Consider the following 19,183-nt stretch of genomic DNA (forward strand, 5'->3'; position numbering starts at 1 on the left):
TTCCTTCCACTTGAGAGAATTTGCTTAGAGAAATTAGCTTTTAGAATAAAACATTTTTGCCTTTATTTTGCTCTAATCTTTCTTCCAAGTCAAGGCCTTCACCTTGATGTAGAGAACCAAAAAGTAATAATCTGTGTAGACACAAGATAAAAGTCTTTGTGATTACAGCTTTCCCCCTCTAACACACCACCTGGTTAACAAATATTTAGATGATTAACTGACAAATAGCTGTCTTAGGTAATTTTTTCTAGTGAATTGGCAAAAGTTTTGATCAAATAACATAATTTGATGCTAAGAAAATTTAACTTAATAAAGTCTTTGAATCTCTAATGTTAGCTCCTTCAATGATACCATCATTAGGGTTTGATTTGTTTAGGTTTTCTTTGTTCTCCTCCATGCAGGGGTATGGGGAGGAAGACAAGAATTGGTAGCATATATTTTGATTCCATTTATTTTACCTGCCTATGACAAATGTACTATAGAAACACAAGGAGAAACCTAGATCAGCTCATAAAGGACTCAAGTGGCAAGCTCTAGACAACTTTGAAGTCTTACTGATAGGTCCAAGTGTTTTTTGTTCATCAGCTTCACAGAGAAAGAAGCATGGCTTGGAAAACAGGGCACAGACCTTGGGACTAGAGAATCTAGACCCCAAACTCTGCTACGTTGATGCCAGCTGTGTAACCCTTGTGAAATAATTAATGTCCTAAACTTTATGTTCCCTAACAGTATCCTAAGAACTTTCTGAAAGGATTAGAAACAAATCTATAAAGAATAAGGAATCAAAAGTAAACTACTGGGACTACACCAAAAAAAAAAAAAAAAAAAAAAAAAAAGGTTTGCACAGACAGTGAAGGAAACTATCAACAAAATGAAAAGGCAACCTACTGAATGTGAGAAAATATTTGCAAATGATATATCTGGTAATGGTATATCTGATAAGGGATTAATATCCCAAAATACATAAAGAACTTACATAAGTTAGCATCAAAACAAAACAAATAAAACCAATCTGATTAAAAAATGGTCCAGAGACCTGAATAGACATTTTTCCAAAGAAGACATAGAGACATAGAGATGGACAGCAGACATATGAAAAGATGCTCAATATCACTATTCATCAGGGAAATGCAATCAAAATGACAATGAGATATCACCTTATACCTGTCAGAATGGCTAAAATCAAAAACACAAGAAATAACAAGCTGATGAGAATGTGGAGAAAAGGGAATCTTCTTGCGCTGTTAGTGGGAATGCAAATTGGGGCAGCTACTGTGAAAACTATATGGAGGTTCCTCAAAAATTAAAAATAGAATTACCATATGATCCAGTAATTCCACTACTGGGTATTTACCCAAACAAAATGAAAACACTAATTCAAAAAGAGAGATGCACTTCTATGTTTATTGTAGCATTATTTATACTAGCCAGGACATGAAAGCAACACAAGCCTACCAACAGATGAATAGACAAATATAATAAAGGAAAAAGCAGAAACAGGCCCATAAACATAGAGAGCAAATTGGTGTTTGCCAGAGGAAAGAGGGTGAGGAGATGGGCAAAAGGGATGCAGGAAAGTGGGAGGTACAGGTTTCCAGTTATGGAATGAATAAGTAATGGGGATAAACGGTATTATAACATACCATACTATGTATGGTGACACATGGTAGCTACACTTGGGGTGAGCATAGTACAATCAATGTCAATTCACTATGCCATATACCTGAAACTAATGTAACATTGTGTGGCAACTATACTTCAATAAAAAAATTAGATAAAAATAAAAGAATGTGGGATCACCTAGCATGCAAAAGTGCTATATAAATGAGAGCTGGTATAAAATTTGTTCATAATAAAAGAAAATTCTATAATGGGGGAGAGATGAATTTTAATCCTGATTTTACTAGAACCCCAATATAAAAGGGAAAACATGGAAGTAAAAATGTATCTTGCCTTGGTCTATGTTTCTAGGGATGCTGTTCACTGGACTTTTTTATTCCAGGCAAAGAAAATGACAGCAAATAACTAAATGTAACAAGCGTGAGTTTCTTGTATTAAACATAACTGCTTGTATTTATTTGTCCAACTTGGCAGTACATAAAACCTACAGAAGTATTCACTGAGGAAAAGGTGACTCCATATGATAGGATAAACTGTTTACAACATGATTATATGAGGAACTCCCTGTTTCTGGTTTGAGTTCTCTATGTCTTTTGATGTGTGACTCTGTGTCATCCACCAATCACATCTGTGACTCTCGCCCAAGACCTCATGCCCCTGCTGTGAGTCCACATGGGTACCAGAGCTGTGATAACCCAATTTGCATGGATTCTCAACTCCTATGTCCACAAATTATAAATGTAAGTTTTAATTTTTTTAAAAAATCAGTTATATTACAGATATCCAACCCAAATTTGACCAGGCAATTGGTTAACATATTACTACTTTGAACTGGAGTTCACTCTTGCTATGTAAATACAACAACTATAAAAATGGCTTTTCCTGACAAGGTGCCTAATGTGTGGGAGGCTCTGTACTTAATGCTCACCTCATCTCACTTCATTTAATCCTCCAAACAATTCTATGAGCTATGTGTTTTATCCACAACTTCAAGATGAGGAAACCAATTGAACAGCTACATGAATGAGATCTTCCAAATTGATACAGCCCATGCGAATAGGCTTGAATTTAGATCCAGATGACTGTAAAGCCCATGTACCTTCTACTCTTATCAAAAAGCCTGCTCCACAAAAATCACCACCATTACTGTGAGAACTGTGTCTTAAGAGCAAGGGCTCTGGAATCAGATGGCTTTGGTTGGGATCCCAATTCTGCCATTAAATTCAACTGTATGAATTAATAATAATAATTAATCATTATCATTTAATTTATTTAATAATATCAATATATTAATGTTAGTGATTATAGGAAACACTACTACTAATAGGGTTATCACAATGAATATATGAGTAAAGCAAGTTAAGGATGCTTTTGATGAAAGCAAATTCAATCTACGTATTCTGTTGAGTGGAGTACTCTCTAAGGGTTACTAGGACAAAAGCTTGGATGGTTCTTGCAGTTCTGTCAATCTTATATCTATGGTTTTCCCAGTTCTCCTAACAGAGATCCCTTTAGTTAGAACAGCTATAGTTACCTATACAGTGTCCTGCATTTTAATTATTCTTTGCTCATTTGTCCCTGACTTACACAGACAATTACAGTTTAAAATGCAGATCACAGGAGGATCTCATTTGCATTTTAGAATACAATGTTAGACTTTGTATTGCCTAGATGGTTCATTTATTCTGTATGTAAATTGTATTTTATTCGTGAAAATTTGCACTGGACTCTATGTTGTGATATCAAAGCCATTACACTTAACTGAAAGAAATCTGCCTATGAGGCTGATAATGAATCTCTTTTTTTTTTTTTTTCCTCTCTGGGTTATAGTCAATTAGGACTCTTTTTTAAAAAATCAGCCAAAATAAGCCAAATCAGAACTAAAATATAGTGCAACTTTATTAATGATAAAACGATGCTATGTTCCTCTCATAACCTAGGATTTCAAACCAAAACCCAGAGTTGTCCACACAATGCCAAGAGGAGAAGTCAAAGGAGAACAGAAATATTAAGATTTTCATCCATACAGGAAAAGAGGACTGTGCCCTACACCCTTGTGGTAGGTACAGAAGAGAGAGGAGGTATGCGTGATGACCTAACAGATGTTAAGTTTCCCCAATTTTCCAGGTCAAATGCCACTCTCCCTCAAATAGGGGCCCCTGTGATTCAGACCCTATATATTCTCTTTCTCTTTTTCCACCTTGCCCTTGCTCACAACATAACACCAGTGATGGTCTTTAATCAGTTCTTTGTACTTGGTGTTGGTGTTTCCAGAAACACTTTGCCACCTGGCTCTTTACATGACACATCTTAGTGTCCCAGTCTCAGTTCAAAGGTTACCACCTCAGAAGAAAATGTTACTTCTTTTACATAATCCTATTTAATTTTATTCATAGTATCTAATATATTTTTATTTGTTTACTTGTTCGTTGAAAGCTTTATCCTATTGGATGGGATGGACACACATTCTCTGTAAAGGGCTAGATAGTAAATATGCCAGGCTTTGAGGTCTACAAATCTTTCTAACTCTACCATTGTAGTGCAGTAGTAGTCATAGGCAAATAGAAATGAAGTGGGGCACCTGGGTGGCTCAGGCAGTTAAGCCACTGCCTTCCTCTCGGGTCATGATCCCAGGCTCCTGGGATTGAGTCCCACATTAGGCTCCTTGTTTGGCAGGGAGCCTGCTTCTCTCTCTGCCTCTGCCTGCTTGTGTACTTGTGCTTGCTCTCTTTCTCTGACAAATAAATAAATAAAAATCTTAAAAAAAAAAATAAAAAGAAGAAAGAAAGAAAGAAATGAATTAGTACAGCTTACTTTCAGAAACAGGAAACAGGCCAGATTTGGATGGAGGCCATAGTTCGCTGACCCCTTTCTAAGAACATTCACCCGCATGAAAGTAGAATTTACCCACCTTGCTACTATTCTCTCCTCATCACCTAGAACAGTACCTGGAATGTAATCGATTTCAAATAAATATCATTGCAAATATCACTGCATGGATTAATGTCTATATGTTGAGGTCTGCCAAAAAAATAATAATAAAATCTCATGAAAAACAAGAAGGAAAGGTGGGGAGGCTTTCCCCTAAAAGAGCCTAAAGTAAAATGATATAGATTTTCTTTCTTTATATAATAATTAATAAATATCTTTAGAATTGAATTAAATTGATTTTTATTTCATTCACAGAGAAAACTTCTGTTATGCCTCACCTACCAGAAAAATCACTGACTCAAAGGATTCTGTTTAAAAATTAAATTTAATTTGAAAAGTAAGCCAACGTGATTTAGGGCTTTTGAGAGTAATCAAACTGAATGACAAAAGCAACTAGGTAGTTTTACAGCCATTCTCTCTGGAACGCAATTGTTGAGGAAAAGGAGGGATAATCAGGCTCAAAACCTGAATCCAGTTGCTGCTCTGTCATTAGTTTTCTATGACTTCCAGTTCAGGCATTTTAATCTCTGAGTCTCAGTTTTCTCATCTACTAAAATGCTGGATAACCTAGGAATTACAAAAGCACAAGTATAGCAAATGCCTATTCTACAATAGGCATTGTTTTTAACTGCTTAACACATGTTATCTTACAATATCTCTATGAAGGTAGAGACAGCATTTTACAGACAAGGAAACTGAAGACAAAGGACTTAAGGAAATGAGACGGGGTAGGACCAAGATAATTATGTCAGTCTCGTGACTCCAGATCCGTGACCTTAACCCTACACTAGGTTGTCTGATATCTAATTCCCCCATGAAAACAGCAGAATCTATGAAACGGATGTTTCTAATATTGGACGATGTATTTCTAATATTGCAATGTTTTTCTTGAAATATTTTAGGCATCCTGTAAGATCGTCTTACTGTGACTCTCTATCAAGTTTGGGGCTGTGGCAGCAACTAGCATAAAGTAAGAACTACTGCAGTAAAGGGAAGGGTTGTGCAGCATGTGGAAATAAAAATGTTCATTCATGGCAATAAGATGCCCATTATACTGTTGGATTTTCTTAAGTTGATGTTCCAAGTTTTGGATGAGAGAAGACCTTTTGCATCTTGTGCACATTTCACAGATAACATGAAAGCTGGAGAGAACCGATCTCCCAGGGTCTCTCAAATGGGTAGTCCCAGAAATGAAGCTAGAGCTCTGATAGCCTAATGCCCAGCATAGTGTCCTTTCCAAGGCCAAAACCCAAAAAGCTGTAAGCTGGAACATTGGGGGAGGTATCTACCATTCAATATGATTTAGTAATACTGTGTGTGTTAGAGAATGGTTGGGGGAGGGGACCACAGGTTGAGACCAAAGTGTGTGCTGATGACTATGCTAGGCATTTCACATGGACTATTCTAGCTCTGTAATTACACCATGAATACACATTGTTGTCATTATAATCATTTTATAAATGAGGAAGCTGAGCTAAGAGATTTTACATAATTTGGCCAAAGACAAATAGTTTGTAGTTATGGAGAAGTAATTTTAACCTCAGGCAATGTGATTCTGAAGCCTGTATTTTTAATATTTATGCTGAAATACATCCTAAAGGGGATGAGCCTTTCCCTTAGAAACCAGTGCTTTGTCTGAGGTTCTCATTAATGGCTCCAATCAGTTTGGGTCATTGACTAATCTAGAAAAGCCTTCTGTGTAAAGAGACATACCAAGATGATGACAGTTTTATTTTGTTTCCCATACAGAGGCTATGAAAAAGTTCTACAACTTGGCTCTCCTCAATGTGTGTCATGATTAAATACATTTGGGAAAGGCTGACTTAAACCAAGCTAAACATGTTTGGTTTTGTTTGCTTACAGGAATTCTCACAAGCCTAAATATTCTAAAGACCTTGCAAATCTGTAAATGTGGATTTTGAATTTTTGGCCTCCAGAACTGTGAGAAATTTAGTACACAATAACTCCTAAATTTATTTGTCCACAGAATACTTTCTAGTCACAATTTTAAAAATATCTCTTCATCTGCCTGAATTAATGTTCTATATTTATTTCATTTCAGAAGTTAATATACAGTTTAGAAAAGGAGGTGCTATCCAATGGTTCCCATCATTTTATACAATCTGCAGACTGATACACAAGACAGGAAAGAGCAAAAGATTTAAAAAAAAAAAAAAAAGGTTTGAAACAGAGGGCACAATTAGGAGATTACAGAATTCTGTTGAACGTTGCACCCTGCATACCTCAGGTAAAGGAGAGGTAGGTACAGGTAGAGAAAGAGCAGATAGACTTACCAGTACATTTGATGCCTACTGGGGGCTCTATCAGTATTTAACATAATGAACTGTGAACTTTTCTTGTGTGATGTCACATTTCAACAAATAAATTAAAACAATTTTCCCCAACTGAGGATGCTTAGTATGACTATAGTATCTGTCATAATGGTCTTGGATCAGAAAGCTAAGGGCAGCAAAGTATATATCTGTTATAGGCTGAGTTGTGTCTTTCAAAAAGATATGTTCCAGTCCTAACTCCCAGTGCTTATGAATATGACCTTATTTGGAAATATGTCTTTGAAAATATGATCAAGTTAAGATGAGATCATACTGAACTGGGGTAGGTCCTGATCCAATATGACTAGTGTCATTTTAAGAAGGAAATTTGGATACAGAGACACACATGGAGAAAGTCACATGAAGATGGAGGCAGAGATTAAAGTGATGAGTTGACAAGCCAAGGAACTCAAAGGATAGCCAACAACTAGAAGAAGCTCAGAAGCAGTAAAAGGATCCTTCCTAGTTGTAGGTGTGGCTTGGATGGTTAAGGGTCTACCTTCGGCTCAGGTCATGATCTCCAGGTCCTGAGATGGAGCCCCATGTCAGGCTCCCAGCTAAGGGAGAAGTGTGCTTCTCCTTCTCCCTCTGCCTTGCCTCTCTTCCTGTTTGTGCTCTCCCTGTCTCTCTCCCTCAAATGAATAAATAAAATCATAACAAAAAAAAAAAAAAGGAAGGATCCTTCCCTAGAACCTTCGACAAGAGCATGGCTTTGCCAACTCCTTTACTGGGGATTTCTGACCTTTAGAACTATGAGAGAGTAAATTTTTGTTTTTGTTTTAAGCCACAAAGTGAGTGGCTTTGTTTCAGAAGCCTTAGCAAACTAAAACAACCTTGTTTTTAATTCTTGGTATGAAGCAGATCATAATAATAATCCAGGAGCACCACAAATGACCACATATGGACTAGAGCTTTGTCTCTTGTGAATATAAGATTGCAATATCCAGACGATTAAATTATATTCCCTGCATATGGAGTGAACAGGCTGAAAATTGAATAAGTAGCACAGTAGCTATGAGGGCAATTTAAGCTCTTCAAAGTCCCTGCCAGTTTCTCGCACTTGAAAGGTTACTACAGACACCCACAGAAAGGTAAGGATCAGTGAGAGAGGGTGTAAAGGACAACCATATGCCTAAAACATTCTGAAACAACAGTGAACAACAGAAGTCAATGAAGCATTAAGTGCTAAGAAATGTGGCTCTAACTATAAAACCCACAGAAGTCCACGGCAGATGGGAGATCGGTGACCAATGGTGGTGTCATGGATAAAATGTGAAGTATGGGTTTGAGAGTAGTTACTGACCGGACCCTGCAGAGAGTACCTATAAGTAGCTAAGTGGGGATATTAACATTTTCATTTTTCTAATCTAGTTATTGTAGATAGGACATCCTGAAAAAGACACTGAGACCAAAATTTGCATGAAGGGGAGGTTCTGGTGAGTAGTACTCTAGAGAACAACATTTCTGAAGGTGAGAGATGCAAGGCTCGGCTGAGGAAGAAGTTGAACTGCCACTCAGTTAATTAAGATAGCCCTTTAGTATTATGCTTCCTTGAGAAAAAGCAACTGGGGCCTATTCATTCCTGCCTCAGTCAAACAGATATTGGATGTGGGCTACCAAAGGGTCAGGGATGAACCCTCAGGAAAGAGGCTTTTTTTGACTGAGAGCGATTCCTAAAGAGGGTCTCAGCTGAGAGCTAATGGCCACCATTACTCCAAACAGCTGAGAATGAGTAAATACTTCAGTCTAGCAGACAGCATTTGGATGACTCCCTTTTCCCTTTCCACAAGGAGTTTGGGCCTCCTTGCAAGAAGTTGCAGTGGGTGGGAGGTTGGGGGAACCAGGTGGTGGGTATTAGAGAGGGCACGGATTGCATGGAGCACTGGGTGTGGTGCAAAAACAATGATACTGTTACGCTGAAAAGAAATTAAAAAAAAAAAAAGTTACGGGCAATAAAAGAAAGCTATAAATTTAGAAATTAAAAAAATCAATATCTGAAAATAATACTAAGGCAAATAAGCCAATATTTGTATATGTCACTGCAATTTAAGAATATGACACCAAACTTCCTGGCAGTCAGGGTAAAAAGAGAAATGGACACAAACCTTATAAGGTGGAACAGAATGACATAAAAGAATAATGCCCTCAGCAGCATTTTCTTTACAGCACATACAATAGTACATTTTACATAGTTGTTCTTCGTAAAAACTGGGAGAGAGGGGATAAATAACGATAGAAATTTGTGAAGGTTTTCATTCCCGTAAAGTACAAGATAATGTAGACCCAATATGCAGAATTCTGGTGCCAAAGTTAAGGTCGATGGCTTGACCTCAAATTTGTTGAGGTGTCCAGGTACCTCTTGGCCTCTTAAGGATTAAATAATGTCTCCTCCAGGCAAGATTTTCCATATGAACAGACTCCTGAAACTTTTTAACCTACAGGACCTACAGCAGGACCTGGTCCATTGTAGAGACTCAGGTATTTGTTGAAAAAGTGAATAAGCAATATGAGTCTCTCAGACTGATAGATAGTTTAAGAGTGCATGCGTGCGTGTATGTGTGTGTGTGCGTGTGTGTGTATGTGTTTTATGAGCAAGTATGGAGTTTCAAAGATGATTTTAATACAAGTTGGAATGCAGACAAGCAGAAGGCAGAGTAACAGGGAATAATTTCTGATGGAACAATATTATAGAAGGCCTTGAAAAGCCGTCAAAGAGATTTAGACTTGAAGGCATAAGAAACAGGGAGCCAAAGAGGTTTCTAAGCAGGGCACAAGATAAAAGCTTTGTCTGAAATAAATGATCTTGGCAGTGGGAAAAAAAACAAATTTTTCTATCAAACAAGTTGTTTTCAACAAGGGCTGTTTAATCTAATTTAACATTTTATTTTTAAAGTAAATTTAGTCAAACTAGTTTTTCTTGTGGACAAAATTAATTTTAGGAAACTTTTTTCTTTATTATAAAGGTTTTTTAATTTGGAAGTATAAATATGTTTAAAAAGGGAAAAAAATCAAATTATCAAATCATCCCCTGGAGGAATTCATTGCTGACATCCATCAAGACAGACTATAGAGATAATTTTGTTACCTCCTTTTCATTTAAATTATGTGTATTTTTCATGTTATTGAAAATTCTTCAGAAACATAATTTTAATAATTTTGTAATATTCACTTACATGAATTGTTCAAATGTACTTAACCATTTCTGTACTGTTTAAGGTTTAAGTTGTTTTTATAGTTAAATATTTTAATTTCTATATTTTAAAAATTACTGCTTCAATAAGTATCCTGTGCATAAATCTTTGTGAATATTTCAGATTATTTTCTTAAAAAAATATTTCTCAGAAGGAAACTACTAGTTTAGAAAACATTAATATTTTGATATACACCTCTTAAATGTTTTCCCCCAAAAGGTTTATCAGTTTCAACTCTCTCTGCTACTATATGAGTATACCACTTTTTTATATAGTCATCAGCATGAGGGAGTTCTATTAAAATGAAAAATATTCTGATTACATAGTTTCATCATGATTTTAAATTTCTTTCACTTCCAATGAATTTGATCATTTTACTCAGATATTTATTATCCATTTTTTTGTTTTGTTTTTTGCTTTTTAAATTCCCTCCTCATTTCTCTACTATTTAACTCAAGATTTCAGCAATGATTTTTTTTCCTCATAAGTCTTATAGAAGTTTGTTATATCATAAAGCAATTAACCTATTGCATGTTGTATATATTGAAAGATTTATAGAGATAAAAAAATAATTTAATTTCTCATGGTTATTTTCCTTTTGTGATTTTTTCCATTTCTTTTAAAGTTAAAATGATTTTCATTCTTAAATTTGACAGTGATTCACTTTTACCTTTTTAATATATGCTTTAAAAACCTAAATTTTAAAATGCAACTCTTTAATCCATTGGAAATTTATTTTGGTCTATGAGGTGAAATGATGTATTAGTTTAGGGATCATGATTACAAAGAAAAAGTCAGATGTCCCTGCCACCATCTCTGTCAAAAGATTAAATCTTAGCACCACCACTTCTTTACTTACTAGCTTATTACCTAAGTCATGAGCTAGTACATAATTTTTGAAGCCAAGGTCAAATGCTCTGATGTACTTTTGAAGGAGGCTGGGAGATAGTTCAAAATTTTAACTTTGAAAAGGTAGAATTTATAATGTGGGAAGCTCTCCAAGTATAACAAGGGTGTACAAAAGATGTTGAGTTGCCAAAAAATGACAAATGTTCCTATAGATGAGGAAATAAATCAGCCATTGTTTCAAAAAGCTTGCCAATTATGCCAATATAATTTATTAAGTAATCTTTCATTTCTCCATGGATGTGTTATACCTTCATTAGAGCATATTAAATCATTATGTCTAGTAGAATGGGTTTCTAGTTTGGGCATAATTTTTAATAGTAGCATTTGGGAAGTTTAATGTAAAATCTAATATAAAGTCTTATATTAAATATAATATATATAATAATATATAAGCTAACTGAGAGTCACATATGCACATACACACACATGCACACATCCCTTACATCTTTTTTTTTTAATATAATTTTTTATTTTTTATAAACATATATTTTTATCCCCAGGGGTACAGGTCTGTGAATCACCAGGTTTACACACTTCACAGCACTCACCAAAACACAAACCCTCCCCAATGTCCATAATACCACCCCCTTCTCCCAAACCCCCTCCCCCCAACAACCCTCAGTTTGTTTTGTGAGATTAAGAGTCACTTATGGTTTGTCTCCCTCCCAATCCCATCTTCTTTCATTTATTCTTCTCGTACCCACTTAAGCCCCCATGTTGCATCACCACTTCCTCATATCAGGGAGATCATATGATAGTTGTCTTTCTCCGCTTGACTTATTTCGCTAAGCATGATACGCTCTAGTTCCATCCATGTTGTCGCAAATGGCAAGATTTCATTTCTTTTGATGGCTGCATAGTATTCCATTGTGTATATATACCACATCTTCTTGATCCATTCATCTGTTGATGGACATCTAGGTTCTTTCCATAGTTTGGCTATTGTGGACATTGCTGCTATAAACATTCGAGTACACGTGCCCCTTTGGATCACTACGTTTGTATCTTTAGGGTAAATGCCCAATAGTGCAATTGCTGGGTCATAGGGCAGTTCTATTTTCAACATTTTGAGGAACCTCCATGCTGTTTTCCAGAGAGGTTGCACCAGCTTGCATTCCCACCAACAGTGTAGGAGGGTTCCCCTTTCTCCGCATCCTCGCCAGCATCTGTCATTTCCTGACTTGTTGATTTTAGCCATTCTGACTGGTGTGAGGTGATATCGCATTGTGGTTTTGATTTGTATTTCCCTGATGCCGAGTAATATGGAGCACTTTTTCATGTGTCTGTTGGCCATCTGGATGTCTTCTTTGCAGAAATGTCTGTTCATGTCCTCTGCCCATTTCTTGATTGGATTATTTGTTCTTTGGGTGTTGAGTTTGCTAAGTTCTTTATAGATTCTGGACACTAGTCCTTTATCTGATATGTCGTTTGCAAATATCTTCTCCCATTCTGTCAGTTGTCTTTTGATTTTGTGAACTGTTTCCTTTGCTGTGCAAAAGCTTTTGATCTTGATGAAATCCCAATAGTTCATTTTTGCCCTTGCTTCCCTTGCCTTTGGCGTTGTTCCTATGAAGATGTTGCTGCGGCTGAGGTCGAAGAGGTTGCTGCCTGTGTTCTCCTCAAGGATTTTGATGGATTCCTTTTGCACATTGAGGTCCTTCATCCATTTGAGTCTATTTTTGTGTGTGTTGTAAGGAAATGGTCCAATTTCATTTTTCTGCATGTGGCTTTCCAATTTTCCCAGCACCATTTATTGAAGAGGTGGTCTTTTTTCCATTGGACATTCTTTCCTGCTTTGTCGAAGATTAGTTGACCATAGAGTTGAGAGTCTATTTCTGGGCTCTCTATTCTGTTCCATTGATCTATGGGTCTGTTTTTGTGCCAATACCATGCTGTCTTGATGATGACAGCTTTGTAATAGCGCTTGAAGTCCGGGATTGTGATGCCACCAACGTTGGCTTTCTTTTTCAATATCCCTTTAGCTATTCGAGGTCTTTTCTGGTTCCATATAAATTTTAGAATTATTTGTTCCATTTCTTTGAAAAAGATGGATGGTACTTTGATAGGAATTGCATTAAATGTGTAGATTGCTTTAGGTAGCATAGACATTTTCACAATATTTATTCTTCCAATCCGGGAGCATGGAACATTTTTCCATTTCTTTGTGTCTTCCTCAATTTCTTTCATGAGTATTTTATAGTTTTCTGAGTATAGATTCTGTGTCTCTTTGGTTAGGTTTATTCCTAGGTATCTTATGGTTTTGGGTGCAATTGTAAATGGGATTGACTCCTTAATTTCCCTTTCTTTTGTCTTGCTGTTGGTGTAGAGAAATGCAACTGAGTTCTGTGCATTGATTTTATATCCTGACACTTTACTGAATTCCTGTATAAGTTCTAGCAGTTTTGGAGTGGAGTCTTTTGGGTTTTCCACATATAGTATCATATCATCTGCGAAGAGTGATAATTTGACTTCTTCTTTGCCGATTTGGATGCCTTTAATTTCCTTTTGTTGTCTGATTGCTGAGGCTAGGACCTCTAGTACTATGTTGAATAGCAGTGGTGATAATGTACATCCCTGCCGTGTTCCTGACCTTAGCGGAAAAGCTTTCAGTTTCTCTCCATTGAGAATGATATTTGCGGTGGGTTTTTCATAGATGGCTTTGATGATATTGAGGTATGTGCCCTCTGTCCCTACACTTTGAAGAGTTTTGATCAGGAAGGGATGCTGTACTTTGTCAAATGCTTTTTCAGCATCTATTGAGAGTATCATATGGTTCTTGTTCTTTCTTTTATTGATGTGTTGTATCACATTGACTGATTTGCGGATGTTGAACCAACCTTGCAGCCCTGGAATAAATCCCACTTGGTCGTGGTGAATAATCTTTTTAATGTACTGTTGAATCCTATTGGCTAGTATTTTGTTGAGTATTTTCGCATTTGTGTTCATCAAGGATATTGGTCTATAGCTCTCTTTTTTGGTGGGATCCTTGTCTGGTTTTGGGATCAAGGTGATGCTGGCCTCATAAAATGAGTTTGGAAGTTTTCCTTCCATTTCTATTTTTTGGACCAGTTTTAGGAGAATAGGAATTAGTTCTTCTTTAAATGTTTGGTAGACTTCCCCTGGGAAGTCATCTGGCCCTGGGCTTTTTTTTTGTTTGAGTCCTTTCTCTTTTCTTTTTGATAAGTCTGGCCAGGGGTTTATCAATTTTATTAATTCTTTCAAAGAACCAGCTCCTACTTTCGTTGATTTGTTCTATTGTTTTTTTGGTTTCTATTTCATTGATTTCTGCTCTGATCTTTATGATTTCTCTTCTCCTGCTAGGCTTAGGGTTTCTTTCTTGTTCTTTCTCCAGCTCCTTAAGGTGTAGGGTTAGATTGTGTACCTGAGACCTTTCTTGTTTCTTGAGAAAAGCTTGTACCGCTATATATTTTCCTCTCAGGACTGCCTTTGTTGTGTCCCACAGATTTTGAACCGTTGTATTTTCATTATCATTTGTTTCCATGATTTTTTTCAATTCTTCTTTAATTTCCCGGTTGACCCATTCATTCTTTAGAAGGATACTGTTTAGTCTCCATGTATTTTGGTTCTTTTCAAACTTCCTTTTGTGGTTGAGTTCTAGCTTTAGAGCATTGTGGTCTGAAAATATGCAGGGAATGATCCCAATCTTTTGATACCGGTTGAGTCCTGATTTAGGACCCAGGATGTGATCTATTCTGGAGAATGTTCCATGTGCACTAGAGAAGAATGTGTATTCTGTTGCTTTGGGATGAAATGTTCTGAATATATCTGTAATGTCCATCTGGTCCAGTGTGTCGTTTAAGGCCTTTATTTCCTTGCTGATCTTTTGCTTGGATGATCTGTCCATTTCAGTGAGGGGAGTGTTAAAGTCCCCTACTATTATTGTATTATTGTTGATGTGTTTCTTTGATTTTGTTATTAATTGGTTTATATAGTTGGCTGCTCCCACGTTGGGGGCATAGATATTTAAAATTGTTAAATCTTCTTGTTGGACAGACCCTTTGAGTATGATATAGTGTCCTTCCTCATCTCTTATTATAGTCTTTGGCTTAAAATCTAATTGATCTGATATAAGGATTGCCACTCCTGCTTTCTTCTGATGTCCATTAGCATGGTAAATTCTTTTCCACCCCCTCACTTTAAATCTGGAGGTGTCTTCGGGTTTAAAATGAGTTTCTTGGAGGCAACATATAGATGGGTTTTGTTTTTTTATCCATTCTGATACCCTGTGTCTTTTGACAGGGGCATTTAGCCCATTCACATTCAGGGTAACTATTGAGAGATATGAATTTAGTGCCATTGTTTTGCCTGTAAGGTGACTGTTACTGTATATGGTCTCTGTTCCTTTCTGATCTACCACTTGTAGGCTCTCTCTTTGCTTAGAGGACCCCTTTCAAGATTTCCTGTAGAGCTGGTTTGGTGTTTGCAAATTCTTTCAGTTGTTGTTTGTCCTGAAAGCTTTTAATCTCTCCTTCTATTTTCAATGATAGCCTAGCTGGATATAGTATTCTGGGCTGCATGTTTTTCTCATTTAGTGCTCTGAAAATATCATGCCAGCTCTTTCTGGCCTGCCAGGTCTCTGTGGATAAGTCAGCTGCCAATCTAATATTTTTACCATTGTATGTTACAGACTTCTTTTCCCGGGCTGCTTTCAGGATTTTCTCTTTGTCACTGAGACTTGTAAATTTTACTATTAGGTGACGGGGTGTGGGCCTATTCTTATTGATTTTGAGGGGTGTTCTCTGAACCTCCTGAATTTTGATGCTCATTCCCTTTGCCATATTGGGGAAATTCTCCCCAATAATTCTCTCTAGTATACCCTCTGCTCCCCTCTCTCTTTCTTCTTCTTCTGGAATCCCAATTATTCTAATGTTGTTTCGTCTTATGGTGTCACTTATCTCTCGAATTCTCCCCTCGTGGTCCAGTATCTGTTTGTCCCTCTTTTGCTCAGCTTCTTTATTCTCTGTCATTTGGTCTTCTATATCACTAATTCTTTCTTCTGCCTCATTTATCCTAACAGTGAGAGCCTCCATTTTTTATTGCACCTCATTAATAGCTTTTTTGATTTCAACTTGGTTAGATTTTAGTTCTTTTATTTCTCCAGAAAGGGCTTTTATATCTCTCGAGAGGGTTTCTCTAATATCTTCCATGCCTTTTTCGAGCCCGGCTAGAACCTTGAGAATTGTCATTCTGAAGTCTAGATCTGACATATTACCAATGTCTGTATTGATTAGGTCCCTAGCCTTCGGTACTGCCTCTTGTTCTTTTTTTTGTTTTGAATTTTTCCGTCTTGTCATTTTGTCCAGAGAAGAGTATATGAGGGGGCAAGTAAAATACTAAAAGGGTGGCAACAACCCCAGGAAAATATGCTTTAACCAAATTAGCAGAGATCCCAAATCGTGAGGGGGGAGAAAGGGGATAAAAAGAGGTTCAAAAAGGAAGAAAGAAAAAAAAGAAAAAAAAAAGAAAAAAAAAAAAAAGAAAGAAAGAAAAAAAAAAGAAAAGAATTTTAAAAAAAAGAAAACACCTTTCAGAAAGTGGTTGTTTTCTGTTTCCAGAATTGCTGTTCTTCTTCTCTTCGATCTGCCGATGGATTTTCAGGTGTTTGCAATCTTTAGATAAGCTATCTAGCTGATCTCCAGCTAGCTGAAGTAGTCTCGGCCTGCTACTTCTCCGCCATCTTGACTCCTCCCCCTTACATCTTTTTATGTAACAATGACTTTCATTTATATGCATCTTGCAATTTTAATTTCTATCTCCTCTATTATGTTATTTAGCCTCCCTTAATCCTCAAACATAGCTAATCATAGTACCCAAAGCCCACACTCTTAACCACTGATGTCAGTGTTATCTTCACTTTACAGATGATTAAAGGAAGAATAATCACATCTAATACTGTAGATATTATTGACTAATATTCACAGATGAGAAATCCTATCAATTGCCATCCAACGTTAAAAACAACCAGGTGTATAGTCCAGTGGTAATTCTTTCCCCCAGGCAGTTTGTATTCTGGTTCGTTCAAAATGTGGAATAGTTATTCTCCTGATTACAAAAGTCACTTAGCACATTCTCCCAATTTGCACCAAGATCACAGAATCAAAATATCAGATGAAAACGTCAGCCTCAAAAGTTTTACCAAGAATTTTTTTATTTAGTTCCTGTATCTTAACCTTGGGAGTGTAATTAACCCAATACATAAATTCTCTTATGGTTCCAATTACAGAAATGATGGTGGAAAAGGGAGTTGAAAAGCAGAAATTAAAGACTGCATGTTCTATGGGATTGTGAATGGTGCACATTAAAAGGCTACATTTAATGTGGGGAAAATAAGGTCTATACTGTCTAAGCTAAGAAATGGATTTCCCATATATCGCTGTAAAATAACAGTTCCAATCTACAGCATGCCTAAGGAGTATGAGGCACCCTTAAGTTCTTTTCCACCTTAAAGAATAGTAACATTATTCTCAGCTTTAAAAAGGAAAACAACGGAGCACTTTTTTTCCAACCAACATGCCTATCTTCAACGTCCATGTTTTTCCCACCCTTTCAGAGGTCAAAAAAGCAAATGTTTTAATATCCCCTCACATGTCATCTCTTTTCCCCTATCTTTGTTACTGATGTGTCCACCTTGGGCATCAATGTGGGAGTCAAGCCTCTTTGTGAGATCTCAGGAACCAGGAAAGCCAGTGATTCTTGACCTTAATGTACCACAGTACTAAAATTCCACTTTTATATGAAATATGAAATGAACATGCTGGGAATTTACAGAAAATAAAAATATTGGCAAAAATATTCTCAAAATTCCTATAGTTTTCCAGAAAGAATTTCCCAAATTTTGTTATTACAAAAATTATATTATATTTTATACTATTATATTATTATATATTATATTATTATATTATTTATATTATATTAAATATATTATAAAAATTATAAACTAAAATGATGATTTTAGAATGGTTCATTGGTAAAAAGGGTGTGTCAATGGAGTATGTCTACTGATGCTCCATCTGCTTCATTCCAAGCTACAAACTCACAGTTTGCATGTACCTGATCGGAACAACACACAGATTAGCAGAACCAGCAGGGAAACCAAAATATTTTTCTCCCCTCTGGAAACATCATAGGAATAAATAGAAGAAACTTATACGATGTGGAAAGTCATTGATAACACCAGGGGCCACAGCCTTTTCCCTGTTCTCCTCAAAAAAGTTCTCTTTCTTTCCTGATCTCTGAGGAGGGTTACCCTCTTTTCAGGCCACAGGCAATGTGAATGAATTTCATGAGAGAATGCTATGGAAGAGAGATGGAAGAAAGCAAGTCTTAGAAATCTGGACATGTAGGAGCATAGGAAAGAAAGGAAATTTTCAAACAGGCCTTAAAGTATATGATCCCCTTAAGTATTTGACAGCTCTGAGTCAAGACCAAAATACAGAATTAGGCCAAGTGCCACCATTTTAGGGACTGAACAGAGCATGGCTTTATAAACATAAAATGTAATATTAGCCTCATTCCTGCCAGATTATTAAAGTGGTTTTTTTTTTTTTAAAAAGACGAATTGGTGAAAGTATTGGAATTCCTACAATGCTTCTGAATGGTAATGTTTTTTAATGCATTGACTCAGTATCCGCAAGTTTGTGATTGTCACTGTTGTTACCTCATTAGTTGTTCACTTCAGCAGAAATTTGGAAGCTGAATAATGCTTATCATGGTGCTATTTAATATGATAGAGTGACCTACCCTATTATAGTTTTCAAATATAATGTTTAAGCTTTTAATTAAAAATAAATTTTAAAAAGTACTGAAATTAGTATTTGAGTAAAATACTATCAGTTTTCCCCACTAAATAAAAGTTTGCAAATGAATTTTTATTTATCATTAACCAGCTTCGTGTCTATTCCAGTGTGTTTTTGGTGAAACAATAGACTGTATATATATTAAAAAGAGTCTCTCCTTCACCAGACTCTAGTCTTCTAAATCCTCTTTCCAACTAGGCTTTGACACTTGGACTTCCTTTGTCTTTGCATTGTTCAATTTTACCAAGATTCCTGCTAAGTCATTTGAACAGAATATCCCATCCTCCATATCTAACAAGAGTTTCTTATCCTGCCACCATCTCTGATCTGGTTTCAGCAATAACTATGGTTAGATTGGTCTAGGTGAAATACCCCTTATTCC

This window comes from Mustela lutreola, chromosome 1 (genome assembly GCF_030435805.1).
Source record: "Mustela lutreola isolate mMusLut2 chromosome 1, mMusLut2.pri, whole genome shotgun sequence".
NCBI lineage: Eukaryota > Metazoa > Chordata > Mammalia > Carnivora > Mustelidae > Mustela > Mustela lutreola.